Raw genomic sequence first — 6,780 nt, 5'->3', positions numbered from 1 at the left:
AAAACATGGGTTGCCTCCCATGAATCCCTTTTTTAGCGTCACTAGCTTGACGTTCTGCCTTTGTCAGGGTGGTTTGTAATGCTTCAGATCTTCCCCTCTTGCAGTAAACCTATATCCATTGGCTTGATCAAGGATCTCCACATGTTCTAGGGAGAGAACTTTGTTGATGGTGAAAACCTTAGGTAACTGAGATGGGATGGTGGGGAGATGAGGTGAGATGTCTAGAAAGTAGGCCGAGATCAATTTATCCCCTGGAGAGAAATCCTCTGTAGGGATCTTCTTGTTCCTCCATCTCCTTGGTGCCTTCTTCTTTGTTTCTTTTGATGTTGCCCTTCTCTTTGTGGTTTCTTTTCCTAGGGAGACTTTGTTGCTGGTCTCATATGATTCTGGTGGTTTTGGCCCCACTTGAGTTTCCTTTAGCTGTGGTAACTGCTGACTGTCTTGTTCATTAATCAAAGGAATTCCCCGTGCTTCAATGCTTGTTTCTTCCACCAGTGCTTTGTCGTGCTCTTTCCTTGGTTCCTTGTTTTCCTGATCTGCCTCTTGTGAGGGTTTGAAGACATTGAATGCGAGTTGTTCATCATGTATCCTTAGTATTATCTCTCCTCGCTCCACATCTATGAGTGCTCTGGCTGTAGCTAGGAACGGTCTTCCCAATATGATTGGGTGGATGTGACTTTCTTCTATTTCCAATATGACAAAGTCTGTAGGAATGAAGTAGTTCCCAACCTTTACCAACACATTTTCAACCACTCCCACTGCTTGTTTTTGAGTTTTGTCAGCCAGCCTGATGACTACGTCTGTAGGTATTAGCTCATTGATCTGTAGCTTCTTAATGAGAGATAAAGGCATTAAGTTGATGCTTGCTCCCAGATCACAGAGTCCTTTGTCAAACATTATTTCTCCTATGGCACAGGGAATATGAAAACTCCCTGGGTCCTTCCTTTTTGTAGACAACTCTGGTTGAATGAGAGCACTGCACTCCTTATTCATCACTATTGTTTGCCCTCCATTGAATGAGCTTTTCCTGGTCAGTAGCTCTTTCATATACTTAATGTATGAGGGTATTTGTTGGAGAGCCTTGATGAATGGTATGTTTACATGGAGAGATGCAAACATATCAAAGAACCTTGAGTATATTCTTTTTTCTACACCACCCTTGAGTCTTTGGGGAAAAGGTGCATAGATTTTCCGCAGCTCCTTCTATGTAAGTATGGTTTCTTGGTGATCCATTTCTTGTGTCTCTACTGAGGTATCTCCAGGTTGTTTTAAATGTTTGTTCAGCTCTTCCTCAGTACCCTTATCACTTATAGTGACCATCTTGCAATCTTCCCATCTGACCTTCTTTGTTTCACCTCTTGGGTTCTTCTCTGTGTCACTTGGGAAGCTATCAGTAGGTTTGGGAATCTTCTCAGAGAGGTATCCCACTTGAAACTCCAACCTCTTGATGGTGTCTCCCTGGTTTTTGATATTGGCTCGCACCTTCTCCTTAAACACCTTGTTATCTTGGATTTCCTTACATATGCCTTCAAGTAGAGTCTCAATCCTTGATAGTCTTTCTTCCAATGATGGAGAGTTGAGATTGAAGGGATGAGAAGGGCCATTTTGGCTTTGGTATAGATGTTGAGATGTGTTGTTAGGTGAGTGCTGATATGATCTCTGTGTGGGATGTTTGTGAGCTGCATTGTTGTTGGGGTTGTGGCATCTCTGATCTTGGCCTTGGTCTTGTTGATTTCCCCACCCAAAGTTTGGGTGGTTCCTCCTGCCAGGATTATACGTTTTGGAGTATGGGTCATGGTTCTGCCTAGGTGAATTTCCAATGTAGTTGGCTTGCTCCTGACTACCCTCTGCTTCTTCATTCACTCCTTCTTGAGTTGCTGCTGAAATGGTGATTGCTGCTACTTGATTCCTCTCCATCTTCTCGGTGAGGTCAGCCAATTGCTTGGTAATCATCTTGTTTTGAGCTAGCAGTGCATCCACGTTGTTCAGCTCCATCACTCCTCTAGTGTTGCCTCTTTCAGAAGCATAGAAGTAGTCATTTTTAGCTACAGTCTCAATGACATCTATGGCTTCTTCAATGGTCTTCTTCTTGTTTAGAGATCCCCCGGATGAGTGGTCTACTACCTTCTTTGATTCATAAGAAAGACCTTCATAGAAAATGTGCAACTGCACCCATTCATTGAACATATCTGGCGGGTATCTTCTTGTCAAGTCTTTAAACCTCTCCCATGCTTCATATAGAGTCTCACCATCTTGCTGCCTGAAGGTTTGAACCTCATCTCTCAACCTGTTGATTCTTTGAGGAGGATAAAATCTTGCCAAGAATTTGTTTACCACATCTTCCCAGGTTGTTAAGCTCTCCTTCGGGAAGGATGCCAGCCATTTAGATGCCTTGTCCTTGAGTGAGAAGGGGAATAGAAGTAGTCTATAGGTGTCAGGATGAACACCATTAGAGTTCACAGTGTCACATATCCTCAGGAAGGTGGTTAGATGTTGATTGGGATCTTCTTGAACACTTCCTCCGAATGAACAGTTGTTCTGAACAAGGGTGATGAGCTGTGGCTTTAGTTCAAAGTTGTTGGTATGTATGGTTGGCTTTTGGATGCTACTTCCATAGTTTCCTGGGTTTGGATTGATGTAGGATCCTAGAACTCTTCTCTCTTGCCCAGCATGATGCGCTGGACCTTCTCTGCCATGGTTGTGAGCCTCTTCTTCATGATGGTTCTCCATATTCTCATCCATGTCTAGCTCAAAATACTCTTCCTCTTCCTCAGCACCAACTACTCTCTTCCCTCTTACTTCCCTCCTAAATCTAAGGAAGGTCCTCTCAGGTTCAGAATCAAAGGAAGTTGAAGCTCTGCTTCTTCTACCTGTCATACAAATAATAAGGCACAAGCAAAAAGGATAGATGCAGACAGTATTTTCTGCAGAATACTGTTAGTGTGAGTGATGCAATATATCAAATAGTTAGTGGGTCAGTGAACTAAATAGTAAAAAAAAAATGATATGCAGATAGCACCACAAATGGGTGAGAGATAAAGGGAAGGAAATAACTAAAACTGAAAGTAAATTACTCAGATGGAATTAAATCAAACAAAAGAAAAATACTCAATCTAGTTATCCACCAATTTAATCATTGTTGATACAAAATCAATCCCCGGTAAAGGCACATAAACTTGATGCACGGAAACTTGTCTCTCAACAGATTTTCCTCGGCAAGTATACCGAATTGTCGTCAAGTAAAAACTCACAATAGAGTGAGGTCGAATCCCACAGGGATTGATTGGTCAAGCAACTTTAATTGGAGGAATGTTCTAGTTGAGCTAAGCAGAATTTGATATGAGAATTGCAGGAAATTAAATGGCGGGAAAGTAAATGGTAGAAAATGTAAATGCTGGAAATAAAGGGCTGAATATAAATGACGGAAAGTAAATGGCAAAATCTTAAATGGGGAATGGGGAATTTAGCATGAAAGTAAATGGCAGAAACTAAAGAGAATGGGTAAGATCAGAAATGGGGAATTCATTGGGCTTAGGAGATGTTGCATTCTCCGGATCAAGTTCATTCTCATCTCTTCCTCAATCAATGCATTCATTGATCTCCTTGGCAATTTTAAGTGATTGAATTCCAATTCCTTGGTAACTCAATCTCTCAAATCTTGATCAATAGCCAATTCCTTGGTCTAATTGCTCATGAGAAGAGATGAGGTATGGTCACTAATTATACCACATGTATTTCCAAATCAAAGTATTGGGAGAATTATATGTCACCATATCCGCCCAAACCCCAATTTGGTCCAACATGAGAAAGCATTTCTAGCATGATCTCTTCATTCCTCTTCCAAGGTTCAGAAGAGATCCAAGTATGAATAGTTTCTTTTCCAAGACAACTATCCAATTGGATGAAGATTGAAAGCTTTCAAGTAAAATCAAGAGAAAAGAAAGAAGAAGAATAACGAAATCCATTATTGATCCATCAAATTACAACAGAGCTCCCTAACCCAATGAAAGGGGTTTAGTTGTTCATGGCTCTGGGAATGAAAAGCAAAGATGGAGAGTACATTCTGAAGTAAAACTAGAAGTTACAGAGAAAGTAAAATGATACAGAGAGTAGTCCTCTCAATCCCCCAAAGGCTCCTCTCTAGTTCAAAACTACCCCTATATATACTACTCTTCTGATCTTCTAGTTGGCTCTTCAAGTCTTGGATATGGGCCTTTGGATCTTGAGTTGAAGCAGTTTAGAATCTTCAATGGGCTCAGCTTTACTTGTAGAGAAAGTGTGAAGTAGGTATGGACTTTGGCTAGGACGTTAGTGGCGTTAACGTTAAGTGAAAATGTGGGTTCGAGAACGTTAGTGACAATCACCTTTTGCACTAACGTTACTAGCCCAAGATGAGTTACATTAACTTCAACGTTAGTGGCACTAACGTGACCACTAATTTTGCCTCTTGATCCATCGCGAGCGTTATTGGCGTTTACCTTTGCCAATAACGTTGCCGTTGGCCCCTTCTTTCCTACATTAGAGTTCACGTTAGTGTAGCTAACGTGACTCTTAACGTGGGTATGCCTCAACTTCGAGAGCGTTAGTGACACTTACCTTTGTCACTAACGCTCCAAACACCCTTCTTCCCACGTTAGAGTTCTCGTTACTTAGGTTAATGTGACTTCTAACGTGGTAGTGATAGCCATCTCCAACGTTAGTGACAAAGGTGAGTGTCACTAACGTTGGCTCATCATTCCTTTCCTCCACGTTAGCTTCCACGTTAATGCAATTAACGTGGCAACTAACGTGGCTAATAGAGGCTTAGTCCAACGTTAGTGACAAAGGTGAGTGTCACTAATGTTGGCTCTTCATTGCTTCTCCCATATTAAAGGTCACGTTAATGTAGTTAACGTGACTCTTAACGTGGCTAAGTGTGCCCCTCTCCTTAACGTTAGTGGCATACACTTTTACCACTAACGTTGGAGCTTTACTTCTCTTCCAAGTTAGCTTCCACGTTAACTACATCAACGTGGACAATAACGTGGGCTATGATGGCTCACGAAAGCGTTATTGGTGTTCACTTTTCTTGTTAACGTTGTAAGCTAGCCTCCTTTCCATGTTAATGGTCACGTTAGTTAGACTAACGTGGCTATTAACATGGCATCTTCCTTGCTTCCTTTGTCCTAAAATCAAGTAAATAAAGTGCATCAAAGCTAGGTTCTAACCGATGAGATCATGCATCATTCAATTTATCATTCAATTCATGCATAATTCTCATGAAATCATATAAAATTCACAATGTTTGCTTGAATCAAGATGTAAATGATTATTTACCCAAAACTTGCTTATTTCCTAAGAAAGTGCATGAAACTACCCTAAAACCATAAAGAAAAGGTCAGTGAAACTGGCCAGAATGTCCTGGCATCACAACACCAAACATAAAGCTAGCTTGTCCCTAAGAAAGTACTGGAACAAGAGAATGATGAATGAAATGACAAGAGAAATGAATCATTATTGTGGAATTCATGTCCTTGGTTTTATGGGTTTTCATGCATAGCAACTTACGTTCATTCCTTTACTAGCTTTCAGACCTTTATCATGCCCTGGAATACTCACTTGATTACACCCATTGAGACTTTTATTTACTGATCCCTTTGTCTTTCCACGGTTTATTGCATCCTTAGGCTAAGTGTTCTGTGAGGGGGCGACTTTTTAAGATAAGCTTTCAGCCAACACTCCCGAACCAGTTGGTTCAAGGTGCTAGGTGTTGAAACACCCCTAAGGACTTACTCCCTCAAGTCTCTCTCCCCCATACATGCACACTACAGGCACATGGTTTGTTATTTTCTTAACTTAAGGCCTTGGTGTCCAGCACCTCTTTGGGTTACTAAATGTTCTGTAGCAAGGTTGCTCTTGATAGTGGATTTTTAGTTGATAATCCTGGGTTAGTTAACCCAAGTTACCAAGTGATGAAGCACTCCTAAGAACATATTCATCCAAGCAGATCCTTGGAACAAGAGCACTACAGACATATCCCTCAAAATTCAAGCCATTGGTTCCTAGCCTTATTTCTTATTACTTTTCTTTCTTTTTCAACTCTTATTGTTCTTTTCCTTTTTCTTATTAGGATCTTGTTATTTAGCTAGTCTCATGGGGTGTGTTTCAAGCATATGATTCAGGACAGATAGTTGCCTTCCTACCTTGTTGATGAACCAACTTAGCTAAGTGATTACTATACCACAAATTTAAGGACCTACTCCACAACTTGAACATCACTCTGGTCTTTCATAACATCTCTTTTTATTTGGTTTAAAAGGACAAACATACAATAAGTAAGATGCAGATGAAAACAGGTAACTTGAACCAGCACACATATGACAAAAGCAAGGAAAATACTAAAGACAGAATTGAAAATCCTAAACTACCATGGAAGCATGTTCTATTTCATACATGATTTTCCTTATTTAAAACATGAAAAAGATGGGACAATAAGGGAACTCCACCACCTTTTACTCACGGGGTTGCTCATGCTCTCCCTCTTGTTTGTCCTCTTTGTGTCCACTTGTGTTTCCTCGTATCCGTGCTAGCCTGGCTTTCTTCCACTCCTCAAGTGCCTTCCTTACTGATTCATGACTCTTTTCTACCCTCTCTCTTTCTTCTCGCGCTAATTCATCCTTTACTTCTTCATATCTTGTGATTCCTGGGTGCAGTACAGGCAGTTGTCCCACTAAGTACCCGAGCCTGGCTTGAGTGTTTACATGATGTCCAGTCTCGTTCATGTAAACTCCTTCTGCAAAT

General features: G+C 40.9%; 1 non-coding gene across 1 annotated transcript; it reads left to right on the top strand.

Moving 5' to 3' along the window:
* Positions 1-2,182: 2,182 nt before the first annotated feature.
* On the top strand, positions 2,183-2,289 carry LOC112726027 (small nucleolar RNA R71). The gene has a single exon (XR_003165099.1). It is a non-coding gene; the product is annotated as a small nucleolar RNA R71 (small nucleolar RNA).
* Positions 2,290-6,780: the final 4,491 nt, after the last annotated feature.

This window comes from Arachis hypogaea, chromosome 11 (genome assembly GCF_003086295.3).
Source record: "Arachis hypogaea cultivar Tifrunner chromosome 11, arahy.Tifrunner.gnm2.J5K5, whole genome shotgun sequence".
Classification (NCBI taxonomy): domain Eukaryota; kingdom Viridiplantae; phylum Streptophyta; class Magnoliopsida; order Fabales; family Fabaceae; genus Arachis; species Arachis hypogaea.
This window is presented reverse-complemented; position numbering and strand designations above follow the sequence as displayed.